Source organism: Rhinopithecus bieti, unplaced genomic scaffold (genome assembly GCF_001698545.2).
Source record: "Rhinopithecus bieti isolate Rb0 unplaced genomic scaffold, ASM169854v2 scaffold_13349, whole genome shotgun sequence".
NCBI lineage: Eukaryota > Metazoa > Chordata > Mammalia > Primates > Cercopithecidae > Rhinopithecus > Rhinopithecus bieti.
The window spans coordinates 150684-178590 of NW_016807772.1; positions in this window are offsets into that span (position 1 = coordinate 150684).

The window sequence follows — 27907 nt, forward strand, 5'->3', positions numbered from 1 at the left end:
TGCATGGAGGCACCAAGCCCAGCCCTAATCTAGAGTCTTACATTGCATTTAGTTGTCATGTCTCCTTTAACTCCCCCAATCTGTGACGGCTCCTCAATTTTTCATTAGTGATATCAAATTTGAAAAATATAGGCCACTTGTTTCATAGACTGTCCTTTTATTTGGATTTTTCTGATATATAGTCAGGGGCCTCATAATGCTGTTTTGGTCAATGATAAACTGCATATACAGTGGTGATCCCATAAGATTATAATACCATATTCTTACTGTATCTTTAAATTGTGCCAGCTATTTCAGTTGGCTCCTTTAGATATGTTTAGATACACCAATAATTACCATTGTGGTATTACTGCCTACAGTATTCAGTACAGTAACTTGTTGTACAGGTTTGAAGCCTAGGAGTATAAGCTGTACCATATAACTACATAGTCTAGGTATATAGTAGGCTACACCATCTAAGTTTGTGTATGTACACTCTACGATGTTTGCACAATGACAAAGTTGCCTAATGATGTATATCTCAGAATAATCTCCATCATTAAAATATTTATGACTATTTTTCATGATTATAATGAGGTTATGCCTAAGTGGGAAAAAATGACACAAATGTAATGTTCCATTCTAAGAGTGCATCATATCAAATGACACATTATGTCAATATCTCTTATTACTGGTAATTTTAACCTTGATCTCTTGGTAAAGGTAGAATACACCAGGTTTCTCCACTATAAAGTTACTATATTCCTCTTTGCAATTAGTAGATATTCATTTTGGTACAGTTACTTTGAGACTCATAATTTAACTTTTACTCACGAGTTTTAGTTTAATTGATGGGTTTTGTTGTAACAGCTATTACTGTGGTATATTAATGATTTTCTATTTCCCTCATTCATCCTACATTTATTAATTATAATTATTATGTAAGAAAAATCTGTTCATTCTCCATGTATGTATATCATATATACTCAAAAATATTTATTATTGGGTTGATATTTAATATTGACAGTTGTAGTAAATTGTGCTGGCTATTTCAATTGGCTCCTGTGCCTCTTTGCCTTTGTTCTCTTTTTATTTTCTTTTTTTTAGAACACTATCTTATTTTCTGGCACCATAATATGTTCCAAGTTCATCTTGTATATTTTCTGTCCCAGTCCCAGGATCAACTACTTTTCCAACAAGCCCTGATTCCTTTTACGGAATATGGAAACTAGGGTGTCACTACTTCTAGGCTCCCACAATAGACAGAAGCTAGGAAATATATGTGTGTATAGAAAGCCATATGCACATACACACATATCCACACATGTATATACACACAGATAAATACTGAATAAATTCTGTTTTTGCTTTTTCAACAAAATTCTAGTTCTCCTCATTCTACACATCATTGATCTTTCATTCCTTTGTGTAACATCATACTAGTTCATAACAATTCTCAATACTTGTATTTGATTGTAGACACAACTGCAATCTCCTTAATATCTTTCTTCTCGAAGTCTGGTCCATGGACCAGCAGAAGTTGGGAGCCTGGTAGAAATGCAGAATCCCAAGTTCCACCCTGTATCAACTAGTTAAAATTTGAATTTTAATCAAATTCCTCAAGTGATTAGAATTCGAAAAGCACAAATTGAGAAAAGAAAAGTGACTCGTTCATTTAGTATCCTCACTTTGGAGTGTCTTAGATTAGGCCCCTTCAGAGCAAATCTTGAATGACATAGATTGAGTTGACCAACATCATTTAAATTTTAAAATGATTAAATTTCAGTTTAAACTAAATAGCAAGCTCTAAGTTAAGGGCCAGACAGTCAAAACAAGAGTGTTAATGGGGGCAGTGCAACCAAATTTAAATAAAATTTACTAAAACTCTGTAGAGGGAAGATATAAAACACAGCCACAACATGGTTGGGGTGGGGTACTGAAAAATTTTCAGACTATGTTTTATGACTGACCCTATTACAGAGACAAAGTGAGCTCTAACATTCTGTTAGGTTGGTGCAAAAATAACTGTGGTTTTTGCCATCTAGTGATAGTAAAACCTCAATTACTTTTGTATCAACCTTATATGATTGATCTATGTTCTGTAGAACCATCTACAAGCCCAAAGATATCTACAGCCAATCCTGATTCAGTCCCTCATAAGAATAACAAGAGATTATAATTTTTGAAATTATAATGTTTATTGAACTTTATTGAGAATTTACTATGCGCTATATGCATTTTTTTCATTTAGCTCATACATGCTGATATGGTTTGGCTGTGTCCTCACCCAAATCTTATCTTGAATTGTAGTTCCTATTATCTCCATGTCATGAGGCAATTAGTGGGGGGTAACTGAATCATAGGGGCAGGTTTTTCCCATGCTTTTCTTGTGATAGTGAATGTCTCACAAGATCTGATGGTTTTATAAAGGGCACTTACTCTGCACATGCTCTCTTGCCTGCTGCCGTGTAAGATGTGCCTTTGCTCCTTCTTCACCTTCTGCCATGATTATGAGGCCTCCCCAGCCATGTGGAACTGTGAGTCCATTTAACCTCTTTCCTTTATAAACTACCCATTCTCAGGCATGTCCTTATAGCAGTGTGAGAACAGACTAATACAATAAATTGGTACCAGTACAGTGGGGTGCTGCCATAAACATACCTGAAAATGTGGAAGTGACTTTGGAACTGGGTAACAGGCAGAGGTTGGAACAGTTTGAAGGGCTCAAGAGGACAGGAAGATGTGGGAAAATTTGGAACTTTCCAGATACTTGTTGAATGACTTTGACCAGAATGCTGATAGTAATATCAACAAAGACGTCCTGGCTGAGGTGGTCTCAGATGGAGATGAGGAACTTATTGGTAACTAAAGTAAAGGTCACTCTTGCTATGCAAGGAGACTGTTGGCATTTTTCCCATGCCCTAGAGATCTGTGGAACTTTGAACTTAAGAGATTATTTAGGATGATATCTGGCAGAAGAAATTTCTAAGTAGCAAAGCATTCAAGAGGAAGCAGAGCATACAACGTTGGAAAATTTGCAGCCTGACAATGCAATAAAAGAGAAAACCCCACTTTATGTGGAGAAATTCAAGCTTGCTGCAGAAATGTGCATAAAAATAACAAGAAGCCAAATGTTATTCACCAAGACAATGGGGAAAATATCTCCAGGCATGTCAGAGACCTTTGCTACAGCCCTTCCCATCACAAGCCCAGAGGCCTAGGAGGGAAAAATGGTTTCATGGAGCAGACACAGGGACCCCCTGCTCTATGCAGCCTTGGGACATGGTGCCCTGCATCCCAGCTCCTTCAGCTCCAACTCATGCTGTTGTTTCAGAGGGTGCAATCCTCAAGCTTGGGCAGGTTACACATGATGTTGGGTCTGCAGCTACACAGAAGACACAAATTGAGATTTGGGAACCTCTGCCTAGGTTTAAGAGGATGTACAGAAATGCCTTGATGTCCAGGCAGAAGTCTACAGCAGGGGTGGAGCCCTCTTCTCTCCAGGTAGAAGAAACTCTGAGAGGGCAGTGCAGATGGTAAATGTGGGGTTGGAGCCACCACACAGAGTCCCAACTGGGGCACTGCCTAGTGGAGCTGTAAAAAGAGGAACACAGTCCTCCAGACCCCAGAATGGTAGATCCACTGACAGCTTGCACTGTGTGCCTGGGAAAGCTGCAGACACTCAATGTCAACCCATGAAAGCAGCCAGAAAGGGGGTTATACCCCACAAAGCCACAGGGCTGGAGCTGCCAATGCTGTGGGAGCAAATCTCTTGCATCAGTGTGACTTGAATGTGAGACATGGAGTCAAAGGAGACTACTTTGAAACTTTAAGGTTTAATGACTGCCCTATTGGATTTTGGACTTGTATTGTACCTGTAGTTCCTTTATTTTGGCCAATTTCCCCCATTGGAAACAGGTGTATTTACCCAATACCTGTACCTTCATTGTGTCTAGGAAGAAACTAATTTGCTTTTGACTTTACAGGCTCACAGGTGGAAGGGTCTTGCCTCATCTCAGATGAGACTTTGGACTATGGACTTTTGAGTTAAGGCTAAAATGAGTTAAGACTTTTGGGGACTGCTGGGAAGGCATAATTGGTTTTGAAATGTGAAAACACATGAAATTTTGGAGCGTCCGTGGGTGAATTAATATGGTTTGGCTCTGTGTCCCTACCCAAACCTCACCTTGAATTGTAGCCCCATAATCCCCAAGTGTCATGGGAGGTACTTGGTGGGAGTTAATTGAATCATGAGGGTGGATTTTTCCCATGCTATTCTTGTGATAGTAAATAAGGCTCATGAGATCTGATGGTTTTATAAAGGGTAGTTCCCCTGCATATGCTCTCTTGCCTGCTGCCATGTAAGATGTGACTTTGCTCCTCCTGCACCTTCTGCCATGATTGTGAGGTCTCACCAGCCATGTGGAACTGGGAGTCCATTAAAAATCTTTCCTTTATAAATTACCCAATTTCAGGTATGTCCTTATAGCAGCATGAGAATGAACTAATATGCAGCCATATTTTGAGGTAGGCAGAAATACTGTCCTTATTTTATGGATAAAGAAACAGATTTATAGAAGCTAAGTGACTAATTTTAAAAGCCTCTAGCTTAACTCAGGTTTGTCTGACTTCACAGAATCAATTCGCAGCTACTGCAACATGAAAATGTTAGCTAAGAAGAATACACAAATGCTTTGTGTATTCTAACCCATGTATCTAGGAGGAAGAAGATGAAGTCAGACAAACAGCAAGCCTCCTTCCCAATCCTAACTCTGATACTAATGGTGTGAGCTTGGAAAAATTATTTAAACTGTATGTGTAAATTTATTCAACTAGGGCTAATAATACATACTTATCTGTAGAGTTTTTAGAGAGTAATCCCTTAACTTCTAAGAAATGCTGAATTAGAGAATTAGAGAAAGATATCCTTATTTCTTCCTGTTATAATTAATATCACATTAGGTAGCTACATCTTAAAGTCAAAGTCAAGGGCTCTAATGTAGAAATATATTGAAGAGGTCCATTGTGATGAGGGATTTTAAAAATCCAGGCATATAGAGTACTTTTTTGGGGATCTCTTGGTAATTGCTAATTTTACCTGCACTAATTTAAGAAAGAAAAACAATACTCTACCAAGTAGACTCAGCTGCCTTTCAGAAACTGAAAGCATTTCAACAAGCAACATAGTCCTTCAGCCCAATCCCCCAACACCACCTTTACCTTCATTACAGTAATTAACAGTGCCAAATTTTCCAGAATACATTTTATAAAAGTAATAAAATCCATATTTTGTTGAATTGGTACCTATCAATTTTAAACAACTAGCTTTTTGATGAGTTAATATATTTCCCTTTTTGTTCTAACATAAAAGTTTGGAAAAGCCAGAGCTATTTCTTATTGAGCTAGATAGAGGACCTTTTAATTGGTGACTGGTTTGAACCTTGACTGGTTTAATATATTATACATTAAAAACTTCTGAAGTCAAAGGACTCAGCAAGTGTGCAAAATTGTTTGGTCATTTGTATAGCTGCCCTTTACACATGCTGCTCAGTTATTTATAATGTATTAAAAGAAAAAAGAGCATAAAATAGAGGGCATGGTGAAATTAATTGCCCAGCCAAACTAGCAAGCTCAGTTGAATAGTGGTATTTTGTTCTGTGTTATGTACACATACAAAAAATGTACGAGACCCCAAATGGGAAAATGGACACAGAAGAATAGGAAAAGCAGCTGGTGCAAAAACTACATAGCAAATAAAAATAAAATGACCTTAATATGATCTTTTCTTTTCTCACTGAAAATAGAGAGAGTTTTAATAGGCCCAAGGCCAACTGGAGTTTGACTGTCTGGCTCAGGGCCTGACCTGTCTACCTACTAGCTGAGTGATCTGTGGCAAAAAAAAAAATTGTCAGATTCCTCATCTATAAAACAAGGCTTATTGATACTTGCCTCAGTACAATATTGCTGTTCTAATGACTCCTCTTCAAAAAAGCCTTTCCCACTCCCTTGATGGAACTAGTACCTAAGCATTGCTTTCTACCCTGCTTTAGTTTTCTTCATTGCCTGGCATTCTCATTACCTGAAATCATAGTAAATAAACAATATTTGTTTATTTATTTTCTTTCCCCTAAGATGCAAGTCAAAAGGGGTACAGATATTTTCCTCCCTACTGCATCCTCAGAACCTACAAGAGTTTGACACATAAGCACTCAATAAATAATATCCAACATTGTTTATATAATAATAACAATAATATTGTTATTAATGATAAGTGGATCTATTTATAAAATATTTATAATTTATATTTTGTGATTTGTAAAATATAGCCTTGTATATTTTACAAATCACAAAATATTTGCTCATTAATGAAAAAATGTCATTTAACTTAAAAACTAAATTTATCATTTTGAATTGATAAGGAATGAGAACAAAGTTATTCATTTGTAGCCAGTTGACTCCTGTTGTAAAGTCTTTCTTACCTGCATGGGAATTTGGTTTTAATAGTAAATATACATAAGGAGAGTGAGCTGAATTGACTTGAATAAAATACCAAAGGCAGCCTCCTCCAGACTATTAGTTAAAGTTTATTTGGTTATAAACATCCAAAAACCATTATGGTTTAATATGGAATAAATATGAGAGTACAGGCTGTTAATTGGAAGTAACACCCCTCAGATTCCCAGTAACAGCTGCCACTTGTAAGGTGTCCACTGTGTTACAGGCACCATTCTAAGTTATTTACATAATTACCATATTTCATTATCCTATGGACTCTATAAAGTATAGACAGTTACTGTATGTCTTTTATAGATGAATAAACTGTTGCAATCAGGAGTTATATAATCTTTCTGGGGATACCCGTTAATAAACGACAGATCTGACGCAAACTTAGCCAGCCTAATTCTTTGTCCTTTGCTATTATCCATTCTGCTCTATTGAATCCCAGATGCTCATGATTAGTGCATGTCCATGTTTCAGGAAGGGCATGTACTGAGTTAGCTTCAGGGATCTCATATTATTTTTCAGGTCCTAGCATCAATATGACTCACTCTAGTGACTGTCAGTTTCAAAGTCCTAGGATATATAAATAATTGGCTTATTATTAATAAGCTATGGCCAATGGTTCAGAGATATAAAATATAGACATGTTATTTGAGGGTAATTCTTGTGGTATGAAGTCATCACCAGAGAAAAGATAATTGTTGTAAGCTGAAAATCCACTCTAAAAATTACTTAATACCTAATATGTGAAATATTAGAGATATTATCTATAGATTTAGGGATATCAAAATATTAAAAAGCAGAGAATGAGAGAAATATCTTCTGTGTAATTCGAGTGACAACCTTGAGTGTACATATTATTATTTCCATTTTATAAACTAAAAAACTGAAGATAGATTAATTATACTCAAAGGTAAAGATCTAGTAAATAGCAAAGTCAGGTCTTTACACACATCTATTGATTCCAGTTTATTCCTTCTCTACTACACTATAATTTCTAGTTCTTGGTTTTCTTAAATTTAGCTCATAAGAAATAGAAAAAAGCATAAAGATGGAGAATTTATAAGAAAATTTTAATTTTTTTTGGCAGCCAGTAGAGATAAACTCAGGGAGGTATACAATAATTTAAAGGACTTTTCTCTCATTTGTATAAGCATTCAAAGCACCTTGCAATTTGAAAAATATGTAGTTTTCAAATTACTCATTAATAGGATTCAGATCCAGTCAATAACTCTACACCCAGTGAATAAAGAAGTTAAAAGTTAATCAACAAAGATATAAAATGCATAGAAACAAATGGTTGATGGGGTTAAAGGAAAGACTTTAGACAACTAAATTGAATGAGGTTTGAGATAAGAACAATTCATGAATTGGAAAGCACCCAGAACCACTGGAGATTTAGAGAGCTCCACTCCACAATGTGGGCAGGGAGTATTTGCTGACAGAAAACAGAAATGACAGTACAGAAAAAGCTTCATTGGTTACAGCTCTGTATTTGCCTTATTTGGACATAGTCTGATTGGTTGGCAGCTTGTGATTGGCTGAAGCTCTTGGCTGCTATGACTGGCTATAACTTAGCTATTAGTTACAAAGTAAACTCTTACATCAGGCTTTCAGAATGTTTACACGCTAAGTTATTTTTCATTTGGTTATGTAGGGTCTCAAGTAATGGAGGCAGACTCAGGTCAAAATTAATTTAATTTAAAAGTAGGACAAATTCACGAGACCTTGACACACTGATTATGTAAATTGTATTTCTACTTGAGAGACTGAAATGATAGACCATTAGGGCTGAACTTGGTTGTATTAACAATCTTTTTGATTCCTAATTGGAAATAGGATCATAATCTATTTTAAGAAATTTGTTTTATGAGAGATATTCAGAGGAAATTCATCACTTTCCTCTCCTTCAAATATTAAAGTAATTAAAACAGACATTAGAGAAAGACAAGAATAAAACTCTCAGTTGTATTACTAGTGAAACTGAATTACATAACAGATTCACCTTGAGGTATAAAATGGCCTCTCTAATCCTTCCATTTTACTTGAAATTATTCATCCAGTCAGGGGCAGTTGCTGGACATGAGTCTGCTCCTATCCTCCCCCTTTATGTCCCCACAACACACACACACACACACACACACACACACACACACACACACGAGAAGTCTATACATGGGCCTACTAGAAAGGGTCCTTAAGCTATTACATTAACCATTCTTCCATTTGATAATATTAACAAGAGCTCTTTATACCAGGAGAAGCACATTAAGAGGGGACACGATGGATAGAATATTTATTGTCACTCATTCTAGGTGAAGAGAAGTTACTATCTTATGTTCTGCGTAGAGATAATTCAGTAATGTTCATATCTATCTATCTATCCATCCATTCATCTATACATCTATCTGTCTACATCTAAGTATCTGTGAATCCATCTATCTATCTATCACCCATGTATGTTGTACAGTCCCTCTATGCTTAAAAATATCACATGGATATTTTTATGTATAAAACCTATTCTTTAGATGTAAAACTATTATGACCAAATATTGAAAATAACTAGAAATATGTGTGTGGAGAGAAATATAATAAGTAAACATTTGAGGTCTGGATTTGAGGTATTTCAAGCCTCCTTTTGCTGACTATATAATCTATTCCAGTCATTCAGAGCAGGTGAAAATTATTTCAGGGACTATGCCTTTCAAGTGTTTAGTCATCTGTGGACTTCCTTTAGAAATTAATATAGTCCACTCTAGGAAGAAGGAAGCATATGACAAAGTAATTAGTTTATAATTCACCCCTTTAGGATCCCCAGATTCATTTCATATGAGTATTTTAATATCACATTCAATAACAATTAGCACAACACTTTTCAAATAAAAATGTGTGAAGCACCAATCAGATGAAATAGATGTGCTGCCAGATGTCACCGAGCAATCCGTCTGCATCTCTTACAGACTGCGTGAGAAATCTCATTTAATAGAATAGAGCTGAGAGTCTCCTTACCTAGTAAATAACACCTCACAGTTCTTCAGCTGGGTACCAAAGTATGGATGAAGGGGAAAAATGCCTATAGAGATATGATTAGACTTGTGCTGTTGTCATTGTTGCCCAGGATATATTAAATTCTCTTTTTATGGCTACTTTCTCTGTCTCTCTCTCTCTCCCCACTCCCCCCATCCACCCACCCCCATCTGTACCCAAGTCAGAAATTTAAGGACTAAGTTTTTTGTTGTTGTTAAATCTATAACATTAAAGATTCTTCTGGACTCCCAGAAACCTTTCACAAGATTAGAGGGGAAATATTCCTTATTTTTGTTGCTCCTCAGTAAGCAAAATAGCAGAAAGATTATGTTATTATTTCATTCAAAACTTTAAACACTCTCCTGTGTGACAGCATAGCTGTATACCAGACTCTTTCTGAGAAGTATAAACAGAAATGCACCACCCCATATCATCACAATCTGGGCAGAGCAAATGAATATTTTATGGAGGACTTAAAATACACTATCCATACGTTTAGCCAAGGAGTATTTTCAGATTTATCTGAGAAACTTTTATTAAAGCACAAATAATGCCTGCCCAGTTGCAATACCTGGAACTTCTGTTGATGCAAGTGTGACAACAGGACAAAGACATTTCTAATTTGGAAAATGATGACCAGTGTGATTACCATGCCCACCTCTGTGAACTCCTTTTCCACAAAGCGTAAGTTACCCCAAATTAAACAAGACAGCCAAAGAGAAGTGTACCTGGATTATATTTATTGCAATTGTTTTTCTTCCCCATACTCCCTGACCATAAATCATGCCATTACCCTATGTATCAGGATTTTACTTTGGATACATTCTTTCCTGGCTATTGTGTCTTTGTTTAACTTTCAGACTTCCATCCTCCTTTCTTCAGTTGGAGATGCTTTTCAACATCAGTACCAGAGTGCCTGTTCCTTTTTCCTTCTGAACATTCTAAGAGAAGTGCGTTTTTTCCCCATAAACAGACCTTTTAATGAGTTTTTCCAAACCCAGGATTGGCATGCACTTAGCTGCCTCCATCTGCTGCTCTTCCCTGATACAGCATAACCTCTGTAGATTCACAGTGAGTTCCATATGCCCGAGGGCATTTTCTCCTTCCCCTTCAAGGAATGTTAAGTGTTTATAAAAGGACTGCCATTTCGGGTGGAATCCTTCTTCATTTTGGAAACTCTTCCTGCAGCATAGTCTTCCTGCCTTTATCCACTAAATGTCATTAGTCATTGTAAAAATCGAAATCTCTCCACCTATCTTCAAAGTCATTTAATGGAGCAGCGTCAAATTTAGAACCATTGTGCGTGAATCTAAAGGACTTAGACACCCCCACAGGTATATCCCAATTCCATTTTCAATAGGTGTCTCTGTGTCCTCCAGGGAGATGTAAAATCCTCTTCACCTCTCCCTGGAGGACACAGAGACACCCATCGGAATTGGATTCCAGGGGAGTTCTCAGTATTATTAAGTACTTCTAATACTTGAATTCTCTAAGAGCATATGTATAAGATATACAAGTAATAAACACTTGTTAACTCTATTCTAATAATGAGAGGTTTTTTTAAGGCACAGTTTTTTATTATATAGTAGAAGATGTAGGCTGGAGGAAAAAGTATTTAATTGGAAAAGTTATAAAACATAGAAATTATAGGTAACTAAACTATCAATTCTATTAAAACCTATTTTACAAACACCTTTTAAAAACTAAAGAAACAGCCTTTAAGACACTATTACTTATTTATAATACCTATCGCACTAGTGATCTTAGCAAGTGTTTTCTGTAACATATTCACTCTACTTTCAGAACCTTACCCAGCTATCTATCACAGTTCTGCTTCAAGCAATTCTTCAATTTCTGTGTTGTAATTTCTGTGTAAAACTCCTGAAAGAAAATGTAATTAATTGACTAATGCAGGCCTCTGAATAGCTGCGTCACAGAAAACACTTCAGAATAGGTGATGGTTTCTTCATCCCAACATGGGTAATAGCAGGCTGGGAGCACATCCATTCCATGAGAGAGACAGCATCTTGGATTATTTTAAATCTCCTGGTATCATCCTGAAATGCCAGGAAAAAAGAACAGGTATTAGAATTAGGACGGACTTTTATTTCCGTTTTTCAAGCCTTGAGCAAGTAATTGAACTTCTCTGTTACTGGTTTCTCCGCTCTCTAAAGCAGTGCTTCTCAACGTATTTGCATTTATCAGTCCCTTTTGTGCAAGGAAACTTTTTAGACATTTTTCCTGATTCCTTCTCTAAATAACTTAATCAGACTCTTCAGAATTGGTGACTGAGCAGGTACACTTTCCTAAAATTCCATAGGGGTTTCTAATTTGTACCATTGGTTTAAAAACACTATATTCTTAGACAGTGGTATTCAAACTTTCACATGTCTCAGAATCACCTGGAGATTGAAAGATTGCAAACTGCTGGTTACCATCTCCAGAATTTCTAATTCAGTAGTCTATGATGGCGCTGGAGAATTTGCATTATTAATAAGTTCGCAGGTGATACTGGTAATGTTTGTTTGGGGACCACACTTAGAACGCACATTGTCCTAAGACCTTTTAACTCCAAGTGTGGTCACCTGGCAGCTTGTTCTAACTATATTTTTGGAACATTGTTAGAAATGCAGAGTCATAAACACCACCTCAGAATTACTAGATTAGAATCTACTTTTTAACAAGATCCCTAAGTGATTCATATGCACGTTAAAATTGAGAAACAACTGGACTAAGATTTCTCAAATTTTCTATAATTTGAATTTTAATTAATAAAGTGTTTAGCCTGCTTAATAATGGCATGTATTTTCTCAATATGCTATAAAAGCAAACATTACTTTTTGTCTTTAAAATGTTTACAATCAAAATTAGCTTTTATTAAATTATTATAAAATCTATCTTTTGCTTTTTTTTTTTTTGACCTCACCAGTATTTCCTGATCTGATAGTTGAACATAATTTAATTTTAAATTGAAGTTCTTAAAAACTGTTTATTTCACAACTTGGCTTTTGGCACACACAAAGTTCAGCTTAAATGACTCATTCATTCACATAGCTCCTGCTGTGCCTTACAGTGTATTTATATTTTATGTTGGTGCACTTATCCTTTCTTTGTCTACTTCCCCCTGAGGATTTAGGGAGATTAGCTTACAAAATGAGTATAGATATTACCTTCCTATAACAGATATTTCAAAACATTTAAGTAACAAATCACTCTTCTGCCTTCTGTTTTCTATCCTAAGTTTCTAAATTTCCCTAAATACAGGTGTGTATAGTGCTGTGTAAAACCTTGTATTTCCTGTTTTTTCTGACTGGTTATTACTTTTAGCTGAGTTCCCAGAGTACTTACTGTAATTTTGGCATTAAATAGTAGCAGAATTTAGCTATTACAAAATAGGTGTAACATGTAATAGTTTTGTAGATCCATAATCAAAACTCTTGTCCCCTCTCCTGCAATTTCACCTTAGTGCTTCAGTTTTGAATATAGTATCTCCTGCAGAGCCAAACCAGTAGCTGCAGGAGGAGGAAACTGAAAAGCCTTAACATTGCAAGTGCTTTCTTAAAATGTGTGTTCTAAATACCTCACCTACCTCACTTTTGTCCTGGCCCTTATGTCCCGTATTAGTGATAGTTGTCTGTAACAAATTGTCTCGATCTTAATAGTGTAAAACAACCAGTATTACTATGGATAGGAATCGGGGTGTAGCTTACTTGAGTCTTCTATCTCAAGATCTTTTTTAAGTCCAGAACCAAGATCATCCCCTCCTCAAGCTTTGTGCTACAGTTATCACAAAGCTTGAGGAGGATTCCCAGCTCACTCACGTAGTTGCTGGCAGGATTTTGTTTATAAAGAACTGAGTGTTTCAGTTCCATGCTGGCTGTCGGTTGGAGGCTTCCCATGGCTCCTGCTCTCTGCGCCTCTCCATACAGAACCTTGCCTCATCAGAGAAAGCAAATCAAACCCAAGAAAGAGAGAGTAAGCAAGATGGAAGTCAGTCTTATATAACTTAACCTTAATATTGACCTCTTATCATGTTTGTCGTATTCTGTTCATTAGAAGCAAGTCACAGAGTCAAGTCCACAAAGAATTAATGAGAGGAATCTCAGAAAACTCACATCTCCCTTATACTTCCTAGAAAGTCACCCTTCTTGTTACTGCTGCTGCTGCTGCTGATCTTTTTCTTTTAGATGGACTTTCACTCTTGTTGCCCAGGCTGGAGTGCAATGTGGCATGATCTCCACTCACTGCAACCTCCACCTACCTGGTTCAAGTGATTCTCCTGCCGCAGCCTCCCACGTAGCTGGGATTACAGGCCTCTGCCACCATGCCCAGCTAATTTTTGTATTTTTAATAAAGACACGGTTTCACCATGTTGGCCAGGCTGGTCTCAAACTCCTCACCTCAGGTTGTGTCCGGAATTGGTGGGTTCTTGGTCTCACTGACTTCAAGAATGAAGCCATGGACCCTCACAGTGAGCATTACCAGTTCTTAAAGATAGTAGTCCGGAGGTTGTTCCTTCAGAGGTTCAGATGTGTCTACAGTTTCTTCCTTCTGGTGGGTTCATGGTCTCACTGACTTCAGGAGTGAAGCTGCAGACCTTTGCAGTGAATGTCACAGCTCTTAAAGGCAGCGCATCTGCAGTTGTTCTTCCTGGTGGGTTTGTGGTCTCGCTGGCTTCAGGCGTGAAGCTGCAGACCTTATGGTGAGTGTTACAGCTCATAAAGGCAGCATTGACCTAAACAGTGAACAGGAGCAGAATTTATTGTAAAAAGCAAAAGAACAAGGCCTCTACACTGTGGAAACAGAGGGGCTGGCCCAGGCAGCCTGCTTTTATTCTCTTATGTGGCCCCACCCACATCCTGCTGATTGGTCCATTTTACAGAGAGCTGATTGGTCCATTTTACAGAGCGCTCATTGGACCGTTTTGACAGGGTGCTGATTGGTGCATTTACAGTCCCTGAGCTAGACACAGAGTGCTGATTGGTGCATTTACAATCCTCTAGCTAGACATAAAAGTTCTCTAAGTCCCTACTAGACTCAGAAGCCCAGCTGGCTTCACCTAGTGTATCCCGCACCGGGGCTGCAGGTGGAGCTGCCTGCCAGTCCCACACCATGTGCCCGCACTCCTCAGCCCTTGGGCAGTCCATGGGAAAGGGCTCAGTGGTGTAGGGGACAGTGTTCCTCTGGGAGACTCAGCTGTGCAGGAGTCCCTGGTGGTGGGAGGGGGAGGCTCGGGCATGGCGGGCTGCAGGTCCTGAGCCCTGTCCCAGGGGGAGGCAGCTGAGGCCTGGGGAGAATTCGAGTGCGGTGCATGCGGGCCTGCAGTGCTGGGGGACCTGGCGCAACCGCGGTAGCCGCTGGCCCGGGTGCTAAGCCCCTCACAGCCCTGGGCCGGCGGCACTGGCTGGGCCACTCCAAGTGTGGGGCCCGCTGAGCCTGTGCCCGTGCCCACGCCCGCCAGAACTCTCGTTGGCCTGTGAGCCCTGCAGCAGCCCCTGTTCTACCCGCGCCTCTCCCTCCACACCTCCTGCAAACAGAGGGAGCTGGCTCCAGCCTCTGTCAGCCCAGAGACAGGCTCCCAAAGTGCCATGGCAGGTTGAAGGGCTCCCTAGGCTCCACCAGAGTGGATGCCAAAGCAGAGGAGGCACCTAGAGTGAGGGCTGCTAGCATGTTGTCACCTCTCAAGGTGATCCACCCATCTCGGCCTCCCAAAGTACTGGGATTACAGGCATGAGCCAACAAGCCCAGCCTGCTCTTCTTCTTCTTCCTTCTTTCTTCTTTCTTCTTTTTGTTCTTTCTCTTTCTCTGCTCCTCCTCCTTTGTCTTTTTCTTCTTCCTTTCCTTCTTGTTTGCCTTGCTTTAATCAAACAATTATCATTAGGTTTGGCAAAATGTAACGTTGTAATTAATGAATGAATTGATTTGGAGTTTTATTATTTTATTGCATAAATGTAGTATAGCTGAAAAAATTTTTATGGTCTCTAAGATGTTTGAAGTAATGGAAAAGCAGCCCACCTGTGATATCTGAGAGATGGCCAGGCATTATCAGATAGGCCTTGGTTTTGCTAGGAGCTGACCTAGAACTTCAATGTTGACATAGTTTGGCTCTGTGTCCCACCCAAATCTCATCTTGAATTGTGATCCCCAGGTGTCCAGGGAGGAACCTGGTGAAATAGCGATTGGATAACAGGGGCGGTGTATTAGTCAAGGTTCCCTAGAGGGACAAAACTAATAGGACGTATATATATATACACACACACACACACACACACTGTATGGAGGATATGTATATCCTTGTCATATATATGCATATGTGTGTGTGTATATATAGGAGTTTATTAAGTATTAACTTACATGATCACGAGGTCCCACAATAGGCTGTCTGCAAGCTTGAGGAGTAAGGAGAGCTAATCTGAGTCTCAAAACTAAAGAACGTGGAGTCCTATGTTTGAACACAAGAAGCATCCAGCATGGGAGAAAGATGTAGGCTGGCAGGCTAGGCTAGTCTCTCCTTTTCACATTTTTCTGCCTACTTTATATTTGCCAGCAGCTGATTAGATTGTGCCCACCAGATTAAGGATGGGTCTACCTTCCCCGGCCCACTGACTCAAATGTTAATCTCTTTTGGCAACACCCTCACAGACACACCCAGGATCAATACTTTGTATCCTTCAATTAAATCAAGTTGATACTCAGTAGTAACCATCACAAGTCTATCCCTTGTCAACTTGAAGCCATACCCATCTCCTGAGATCATAATCTTCAAATACAGACAAAAATAAGGTCATAATTATGCCTAACATAATACAACTATCCTCTTGGTGCAGAGCACCTCAACATATCCTGCATATCCTCAACAACTATTGGTGCGGAAATGCACCAATCCCCAACCCAAATACTGTTACATAAAGTTAACAATACCTACATGCTAATATCAAGTCAATAAATCTTATGTCACATGATAAAGGAAAAGGAAATAAAATGAAGACTTTTTTTAGTACAAGAGTATCCATGCACAAACATGTTTTTAACAAAAGAAATAGGAAATACTCATGACAATTATGGTCCCCATTTCTGCAGCTTGTGACATGATTGTAGCTGGTTTTGGTGACTACCTTCTTTTACTACCCATTCTGTATTCCCTTTGACTTCAGCAAGCACCCCAGCAGGTTGTGGTTTTATTTCCTGGTGGAGTGACCCAAACCTTCAATCCTGAGGGGTCTGGATTATTTTTAGTCCTGCCTGGATTGGGCTGTTGTAGTGTCCCATTGACCTTAAACATAGGGCATGGTAATACTAAGAGATGCCCTAATGGATCTCTTGTATTTCACACATACACTTCCTTACCTCTATTGTGCACTAGTAGACTGATTTCATCTTGATAGTCCAGGTCAATTACCTACCCAACACTGTAACTCCCTTTTTAGCCTGTTAACTTAAAGGTAGGAGGAGCCCAAAGTGTCCAGGTGGCAATCTTAACTTCCAGTTTAATGGAATCACTGTTGTGTCTCCTGAACTAAGACCTCTAGGCAAGCAAAATGTAATGTCGTGGGAACAGGAATCACAATTTTTGCTAGTGGATCACTAGGGGTGATGTTAAGTGGTGCCACTTCCACTTTCACTCCTTTGTTCCTGGACCTATAAATCCTGGCTATAGGAGAAACAGTACCATATAGCGGACACTGATTTAGAGCTTAGACGGCCTTCTGGAGAACTTTGTCCCAGCCGTGCAAAGTATTGCCACTTCGTTGGCATTGTAATTGTGACTTCAAAAGGCCATTCCATCATTCTGTCAATCCAGCTGCTTCAGGTTGATGGGGAACATGATAAGACCAGTGAAATCCATGAGCATGAGTCCCCTGTCACATGTCTTTAGACATAAAGTGAGTGCCTTGGTTAGAGGCAATGCTGTGTGGAATACCATGATGGTGGATAAGGCATTTCATGAGTCCACAGATGGTAGTCTTGGCAGAAGCATTGCTTGTAGGATAGACAAACCCATATCCAGAGTGTCTATTCCAGTGAGGACAAACCTCTGCCCTTTCCATGATGGAAAAGTTTGCATATAATGAACCTGCCACCAGGTAGCCAGTTGATCACCCAGAGGAATGGTGCCATAGCAAGGGCTCAGTGTTGGTCTCTGCTGATGGTAAACTGGGCACTCAGCAGTGGCCACAGCCAAGTCAGCCTTGGTGAGTGGAAGTCTATGTTGCTGAGCCCATGCATAACCTCCATCCTTGCCACCATGGCCACTTTGCTCATGGGCCCATTGGGTGATGACAGGAATGGCTGGGGAAAGAGGCTGACTGATTTCCACAAAATGGGTCATCCTATCCACTTGATTATTAAAATCCTCCTCTGGTGAGCTCACCCACTGGTGAGCACTCACATGGGATACAGATATCTTCAGTTTTTGACCTCTCAAATAGGTCCATCTACATACCTCTTCCTTAAAGTTCTTTGTCACCAATTTTCCAATCATGCTTCTTCCAAGCACCTGACGATCCAGCCAAACCATTGGCTACAGCCCCATGAATCAATATATAATTACATATCTGGTCATTTCTCCTTCCATGCAAAATGCATAACCAGGTGCACTGCTCGCAGTACTGCCCACTGGGACGATTTCCCTTCACTGCTGTCCTTCAGGGATGTCCTAGAAAGGGGTTGTAATGCTGCAGCTGTCCATTTTCAGGTGGTGCCTGCTTATCATGCGGAACCGTCTTTGAAACAGACCCTAGTTTTCTCTTCTTCTGTCAACTGATAATAGGGAACTCCCCCTGAGGCCATCAGTGAAGGCTGCAGAAGAGAAGGCAGGGTGGTAGGAGTGTAGACAATGGGTATTTGAGTCACTTTCTCATGTAACTTGCTTGTGCCTTCAGGACCTACTCAAGCCCAATCACATGTATGCCATTTCCATTTGATGATGGAATGAACGTTGCTGTGCATGACTCACTTTATGACTAGATGTGTCAGGAAGCACCCTATTCATGATAGGCAGTTTATGTTGCATCATGACTAAATGAACCCATGGTCAAACATCTAGTTTCCACCAATGCCTAGTAACAGGCTAAGAGCTATCTCTCAAAAGGACAGTAGCTATCTCTAGAAGATGGCAGGGCCTTGCTCCAAAATCCTAAAGGCCTCCACTGTGATTTACCTATGGGAACCCGCCAAAGGCTCCAAACAGCATCCCTATCTGCCACTGACACCTCAAGCACCATTGGATCTGCTGGGTCATATGGCCCAAGTGACAGAGCAGCTTGCACAGCAGTCTGAACCTGTCACAGAATCTTCTCTTCTGGACCCCACTCAAAACTGGCAGCCTTTCAGGTCACTTAACAAATGGGCCAGAGTAACACACTCAAATGAGGAATGTGTTGCCTCCAAAATCCAGATAGGCCCACTAGGCATTGTGTCTCTTTGCTGGTTGTAGGAGGGTCCAAATGCAGCAACTTATCCTTCACCTTAGAAGGAATATCTTGACAGGCTCCACACTACTGGACCCCTAGAAATTTTACTGCAATAGTAGTTCCCTGTATTTTCGTCGGATTTATTTCCCATCCTCTGGCATGCAAAAGTCTCACCAATAAGTCCAGTGTGTTTGCTACTTCTTGCTCACTGGATCCAGTCAGCATAATGTCATCAATGTAATGGACCAGTGTGATATATTGTGGAAGTGAAAAGTGATCAAGGTCTCCCTGGATAAGATTATGACACAAAGTGGGAGAGATAATATATCCTTTAGGTAGAACAGTAAAGGTATATTGCTGGGCTTGCCAGCTGGAGATAAATTGCTTCTGGTGGGCCTTATAGACAGGAATGGAGAAAAAGGCATTTTCCCAGTCAATGGCTGTATACCAAGTATGAGAAGATTTGTTAATTTGCTCAAGTAATGAAACCATATCTGGTACAAGAGCTGCAACTGGAGTCACCACTTGGTTAAGCTTACAATAATCCACTGTCTTTCTCCAAGATCCATCTGTCTTCTGCACAGGCCAAATGGGAGCATTGAACAAGGATGTGGTGGGAATCACCACCCCTGAGTCCTTTGAGTCTTTTGTGGTGCGCTAATCTCTGCATTCCCTCCAGGGATGCAATATTGTTTTTTATTTACTATTTTTCTAGGTAGAGGTAGCTCTAATGACTTCTATTTGGCCTTTCCCACCATAATAGCCCTCAGCTTACCAGTCAGGGAGCCAGTGTCGGGGTACTGACAGCTGTTAAGTATGTCTATGCCAATTATGCATTCTGGCACTGGGGAAATGACCACAGGATGTGTCCAGGGAAGCACTGGACCTACTGTAAGTTGAACCTGAGTTAAAACTCCATGAATTACCTGACCTCCATAAGCCCTTACTTTAACTGGAGGACCACAGAGATGTTTTGGGTCCCCTGGAATCAACATCAGCTCAGAGCCAGTGTCCAGTGTTCCCTGAAATGTCTGATCATTTCCCTTTCCCCATTGCAGTTACCCTGGTAAAAGGCTGGAGGTCTCCTACAAGAAGGATGGAAAAGATTCACTGCATAAATTTTGGTAACGTAATGGGGTCTTTCCTCAAGGGGACCAAGCCTCCTTTTTATTCTAGGTGTTCTGGATCTGTAAACTGACTCAAGTCTGGAAATTGATTGAAAGACTGTGATTCTCAGTTTTAATCATTCAAATTAGTCTTTTGTCCATTTGATCTAGATGTTTTCTGCTTATATAAATTAAGTAGGAATGCGGTAGTTTTCCTATCAATTTCACTTTCAGGAACACCGTTATTAATTAGCCAATACCAGAACTCTACATGAGTCAGACTATTCTGATTGCTACTTTGTCTCTGCTGTCCATTACAGTAGCTACGCCCACCTTGCCTTTGATGGCTGAGTGCTGCCACTTGGCCACTGCCACCTTGAGATCCAGTTATTCCCATTGTATTTAAATTTTGTAGCTGAATGACTGTGGTTCCCACTGTTAGATCTAACATACCAAGAAGAGCAATTACAGGGCTCTTCAAAGATGCAGGCACTGCCCTCACAAATCTATTTCACAAGGCATTGGTCAAGGGTTTATCTTCTGGACTCTCCCAGCTGGGATGAGTTGGTCTAAAGTGATTAATCCTCTTTGTCATCCCAATCTCCCTAAACCTTTGTACCCCTTCCTCTACATTAAGCCTAAGGAGATCAGACATTTCCAGGTAATTCACAGTGGCCCATCTTCCAACCCATATTTCAGCTAACCAAACAAATAAACCATTAGAACCTTTTTTAACACCCTAAGCTGCAACATTGAAAGCAAAGTCCCTACTGAGTGGGCCCAAATCAATAAATTAAGCCTGATACAACTCTATGTTCCTTCCACCATTATCTGATACCCTTAATATCCATTTCCATGCCTGTTCTTCAGATTGCTGTTTATATATATTAGAAAACTCCAGTAGTTCTTTTTGAGTGTAGCGCACCTCCTCATGGGTCACACTGTTAACCTCACCTCCAGGGGTCTGCCGGGACTTTAGCTTACTTATAGGTCTAGAAGCAAACAGGAATGTTGAGGGTGGCTTCTGAGGAGAATCAACATGAGTTTGCCTGGCAACCACCTCAGGGGAGGCCAGCACTGTTGCCTCAGGCAGTGCAAGGTTTATCTCCTCAGACAAAGGTGGAAAAGCTGATGGCAGCATGGGTCGGGGAGGGGATATTGCCACTACTGGGGATGGGGAAGCTGTCCCTTCTGGCAAAAAAGATTCATCAGAGTTTACAAACGCAGTGTCCCCGGTTTCATCAAGGTCCTCCTACACATCCCCATTTCAAATTGTAGGGTCCCATTCTTTTCAATCAATGCCCTCACCGTAACAGACAACTGGCGAGGATGTGCATGCACCTTTTGTTGCAGGTCAGTCACTCACATAATAAGAGCTTGTGTCTGTTTTTCCACAACTGCAGTTCTTTCTCTACGGGAGATAAGACTCTCACTCAGGGCAATCTTAGATTTGAGGCTCAGTATCTGCTTCTGAAGCTGGGAGACAGAATCCCTGAGTTCATCATTTTATTTCATCACTTTGTCCACTCTACTTAAGAGCAACCAACTAGCTTCATTCTGTTCCTTGGTTCTCCACATATGGTCTAAGGTATTATGTACAGAGTCACTAAACTCCTTGCCTCTCACAAGCAGTGATTCAGGAGTGTCAAATGTATTTATTTTGCAAAACTCTCTAAATAGTTCATGCCAAAAACTATCAGTGTTCTCCATACTATTAGAAGTAGAGTCCTTAGCACTTTTGCATCTAATCATATTAAGCAGCCAACTCCAGAATCCCCAAAATTAAAGAACCCCATCCTTAATATTCTGTCCCTCTAGAACCACTGCTGGTACCAAAATTTGTGTTAGTCAGCATTCCCTAGAGGGACAGAACTAATAGGAGTTTATTAAGTATTAACTTATATGATCACAAGGTCCACAAAAGGCTGTCTGCAAGCTTGAAGAGCAAGGAGAGCAAGTCCAAGTCTCAAAACTGAAGAACTTGGAGTCTGATGTTTGATGGCAGGAAGCGTCCTGCATGGGAGAAAGATGTAGGCTAGGAGCCTAGGCCAGTCTCACTTTTCATGTTTTCTGCCTGCTTTATATTTGCTGGCAGCTGATTAGATTATGTCCACCAGATTAAGGGTGGGTCTGCCTTCCCCAGCCCGCTGACTCAAATGTTAATTTCCTTTGGCAACACCCTCACAGACACACACCCAGGATCAATACTGTGAAACCTTCAATCTAATCAAGTTGACACTCAGTATTTAACCATCACAGGTGGTTTTCCCCATGCAAAGATACACAATCATAGAATTATTCAAATTCCTGACAACATCCAACCCAGCACAAAGCCCCATTTCCTTGAACTCTCCTCCAAATCACCTCACCCAAGCCCAAATCCTCGAAAAAGTCATTTGTAACATGCTCTTATTGTGAGATACTTCATTATTTTCCATGATGTGCTTTCCACTGTCTTGTCAACAAATTAATAAATTAACTTTCCTCAACTACAGATGATTCTAGTGGCCTTTGGCTTGAGGGCATTCATTGGCTATTCTAAGAATTTGTGTTAAAAGTGATATAAATTAATCATATTGTACTGTTTGGGAAGGAGTTGTTTGCTATTATATAATAATCTCTGTTCCTTTTATTCGTTTTTTCAGAACTTGATTTATGAAAACAAAATAAAGACAGCAGAATTCTATTTCATTTGCTGTAAATTATACAACGAAGTCTTTGATTATGGTTTGTCTAGTTCTGTACAGCTCCTAAGCCAATATTATATCCAGAGGGCAAGGACTAACCTTGTTCTTCTTTACAATGCCAGTGGACTAGTAAGAACTGAAATGTACTGCCCTAGCAAGTCAGACCAACTTTTTCTACCACTAAAAGTTCAGTCTGTTTTTTCCAAAAGCATCCTAGGTGGTGGCCTCTGATTATACAATAAGTTTAGTAGTTTAGTTGGAACCTAATTTCTCTAGGCTTTCAGTTCACCCCTGTTAGAAAGTTCAGCACTTACAGAGGTATGTTACCCTCCTTGTATTTCCAGGATATCATTAAATGTAAAGTTCTAATGAAAAACTAAATGCCGCCAATTGTGGTGGCTCAGGCCTGTAATCCCAACACTTAGGAAGGACGAGGTGGGTGGATCACTTGAAGTTAGGAGTTTTAAAGCAGCCTGGCCAACATGGTGAAACCCTGTCTCTAGTATAAAAATACAAAAATTAGCAGAGTGTGGTGGTGCACAACTGTAGTCCCAGCTACTTGGGAGGCTGAGGCAGGAGAATTGCTTGAACCTGGGAGGTGGAGGTTGCATTGAGCCAAGATCGTGCCACTACACTACAGCCTGGGTGACAGAGTGAGACTCCATCTCAAAACAAAACAAACAAAACAAAACCTAAATACCATTAAACTAAATTCCATAACTATAATTATATTTCTCTGAGCTTTAAATCAGTCATAAGTCATAAAGCATAAAAGTTGACATAGCAAGGTATTTACATTGATGTAAGGCAGCTAGTTTATTCTGGTGTTGGATTGAATATAAATTGACTTCATAGTTAGACATCTAGATAGTTAAAGAAAAGCATAACAATGCCATTGTTCTAATAACACAACTGGTTTAGTCAGTTTCAATTCTGTTAAATTTTATTAGATCTTTAAATATATATATACACATATATATGTGTGTGTATATATATACATATATATACATATATACACACACATATGTATATACACATATATATACACACACATATATATATAGCTGAACAGTCAGACAGAATGTGAGTAGATGAATCCTATTTTCTTTGTACCAGAGGTGATATGGATCTATAATTCAGTAATTTTATAGTCAGTCAGTCCTTATAAGTATATTTTATTAAGTGTATCTACTTTTCTAAATGTGAAATTTATTAGATTGTAATGGAAACAAACTTGTACTTATTAAATAGTCTTTGTGTTTTCTTGTACTTTTTGAATAAGAAGTAGGTAGTTAAGAAGTAATATAAATTCTAGAGAAAGGAGGTAGAAAAGAAGAAAAAGATACATTCTCTCAGTATACAATAGCAAACACCACTTCTGTACAGTAAGTTTGTCCAGCCCGCAGGTGGCAGGCTGTATGCAGCTCAGGACAGCTTTGAATTCAGCCCAACACAAATTCATAAACTTTCTTAAAACATTATGAGATTTTTTTGCATTTTTTTTTGTTTTAGCTCATCAGACATTGTAAAATATTCCAATCAAAGGTTAGCTGTTTTCATATCCTAGAATTTAAAAAAGGAAGAGAATCAAAAACATAAATCTGATTAGATGTTGGCACATGATACCAATGAGGAAAAAATAGAGTGGATATGGTATCTTAGAAATCATCAATAAGGCAACTCTTACAGGCCCAAATTCAATAACAGTAGGTAGAAAAAAAAAATGATGGAGGAAAAAGATGCATAATTTAGGATGAATATAGGAGAGGCACAGATGTCTCAGAATAGTGTCTGGAAATAGAAATCCTAGAATAACCAGAGGTTTGTGAAAAAAGGTAAAGGCAAGAAAATGGTATGCTTTTTCTTATGTTTGGAGAACGAAGAAAGAGACATAGCCATTGCTTGGCATAGATGATGTGTAACATGATGGAGGACAAAATAAGAAGTTTTTCAAATTTTGGTTTTTTTCACTCTCTCTATGTAAGTAGCACAATCTTTAGTTCAAAAAAGTTGAGGTTGAACTTTGAAATAAGAGAAAAGGTACTGAAAATAAGTAGTTGGTAGCGGTAGCTCCTAGTACTCCAACAGTTAGTGATAAATCCTAAAATTTCGGTGGAAATGTATTTATAACTTCATGTGGTCCCTTATATTTGAAATATTTTTCCTTAACAATTTAATGCTGGTTGTTTTATCACCCATAGCAAAAATCTGTCTGTTTTATAGCTATGTTTAGATGCTTACTTACACACATTTTTTCCTCTCCTGTAGTTTGGTAATTTCTCAGTAGAGGGATATTACCTGGCTTATGACATTAGTTTATTTTTTTCATGTCGGAAAAACCATTTGCTACTCCACCTTTTATTGTAAATGGTAATTACCTAGTCAATCCACTTTAGGCTTTATATAGATCAGCTTTATAAGCCAGCAAAATCCACATATACCCTCTCTTAAATAAAAACAGAGTATGTGAAATACCACATTTGGGTTTTAATATATAATAGTCCTTCAGTAAGCTGAATCAAATTTATTTTTATTGCTGTTTTGGTTCTAGTATATAAACTAAAATTTGGATATTACATAGCCAAGTCTAGTCCATCCACCTCATTCCATGCAGCACAGATAAATAATTATAAACCATTGGCCTCTGCACAGCTTTTTCTCTGAAACAGTCTTGAGTGGATAGTGAGGAGAGCCAAGAAAGCAAATAGGACTGTAAGAAACAGAGAACAGTTGATTCGCCTCAGTGCTGACATGCTGGATAAAAAGATGGGTCATCTGAAGTGAGGAATAAGGAGGGGATATAACCAAGTCAATGAGACAGTTGAGGAGCTTTTTCAGAATCCACTGCTGAGTAAGTGTTAGGCAGATGCCTGCTACCAACAGGTATTGCCAGAAAAGGAAAGAAGAGTCAATGAAGGATGTAAGGAGACAGCAAGAGGAAAGGAACTTCATGAAGATGCCAGACCTGGGTGGAGCTTGCGATAGAACCGCAGCAAAAGTATATGCGACCCCAAGTCCAACTCAGACTATTTTCTAAAGGAGGGAGAAATGAATTACTTGATGAAACAGATTGATAATTTTCTGTATATGAGGATGTGGGGAATCCAGGAAAGTCTTTATTAAAGCCACTTTGTTTTAACCAGACCTTGTTCTTCCTGTTGCAGTGCTCTTAAAGCCAGGGGCTTCATCAATGCGTAATACAAAGTATCTCTCACTGTATGGGTGTCTATTAAACGTGGAATTTGGCAAGAGTAGAAAATTTTAGAAACACAGAAATTACCAAAGAAGAAAAAGAAACAGTTCTCCATGCAGAGATGAAGTTAGCTATATAATCAATGCAATTCTCACAGTTTTTTTTCTGTGCATTTGTATATAATTTTATGTTTTTTACAACTTGGATAATGAAAGAAAATTATAATTATCTTCTGACTAAATATATTGTGAGCATTTCTTGACCTCAGTCTTTCTTTAAAGCAGGAATTTAATACAATGACTGCATACTATTTCATAAATGAATAATATCATAGTGATAATCTAACCTAATCTAATAGTGATGATGGTAATTACAGCAGTGTTAAAAGTGGTAGTTACAATAGTAGAAGCGACAATAGTAATAATAGCAGCAGCTGGCAAAAAATCTAAATGGATTACATATTATACTTACCATGCGCAAGATAAATTCATAAATTATCTTATATATATTATGTTATATAACCTTCTAAATAATGTTATAACATAGATATCATATGTCATTCATTTTATAGATGAGAAAACAGACTTTTAGAGGCCAACTAATTTGGAAACTTAAGTGTGTCTATATTAACCACACATGCAGCTTGTTAAACATATCAGTGCCTGACTCCAGCCCAGACCTACTGAATTATAATGTATGAGGTCAGTTCCAGGCTTCTGTATCCTTAAGAAGCTCCAGGGGTGATTCTCAAACTCTGCTCATTTGGGGAACCACTTTGTCAGTAATTTAGCCAGATTTGCACCTGGTCTGTCTGATGCCAAAGTTTGCACTCTTAGCTTCTCACAATGTGGATGACCATACCATTTAACCAGCCTCATATTTTGGTGCATTTAAATTGTTAATAGGTTTATTATAATGAAAGTAAGACTGAGACACAATAAAAAATTTAAGGAGATTATTTGTGCAGTGATTCGTGAGTCAGTAAGCACCAAACCAACTGACGGTGTGGGGTCCTGTTGAAAAGCACAAGGGATGACTTTTATGAGGTGAAGGCAGAAGCAAAACAAAGAGGACATCTGATGGATTAGTTACAGAGTTGCCTTATTTGTTATATTATGCTGGAAATTTCCTGGTTACAAAACTATAAGTTAGCAGCATCTTATTGGTTGAGTTTAAGTTTTGTTTTTTTTGTTTTTGTTTTTGTTTTTTTTGCTAAACAAGCATTTACACAAAAATAGCCTATGTTATGTTTCACTTATATTTGCATTTCAAAGTTAAGGCTACTTTAAAGTTTAAATGTTTTCATCTGCTCAGGATTTTTTCAGGCCTGGTCTTTTTTTTTTTTTTTTTCCTTTGAGATGGAGTCTTGCTCTGTAGCCCAGACTGGAGTGCAGTGGCATGATCTCAGCTCACTGCAACCTCAGCATCCCAGGTTCCAGGGATTCTTCTGCCTCAGCCTCCCGAGTAGCTGAGACTACAGATGTGTGCCACCAGGGTGGGCTAATTTTTGTATTTTAAGTAGACACGAGGTTTCACCATATTGGCCAGGCTGGTCTCGAACTCCTGACCTTGTGATTCACCCACTTGGGCCTACCAAAGTGCTGGGATTATAGGCATGAGCCACATTGCCTGTCCCTGGTCTCCATTTTAATTTGCTTTAGCAATTATAACTAATGCTAAGATGAGCAAGCTTGTTTATTAGAATATTTTCCAATTGTTGCTTAGCATCAATTTCTGTAACTAAAACAAAAACCTAAACATAATAAACATTAGTTTAGCTATTTGCCATGGTATCAGATGAGATCTCAGGAGCTCACTACAAATTTTACTTATTTCAGCCAAACCGAAAATTATAGTACTGCGTGTGTGTGTGTGTGTGTGTGTGTGTGTGTGTGTGTGTATGTGTGTGTGTGGTGTGTGTGTATGTGTGTGTGTGTGGTGTGTGTGTATGTGTGTGTGTGTGTGTGTGTGTGTATGTGTGTGTGTGTGTGTGTGTGTATG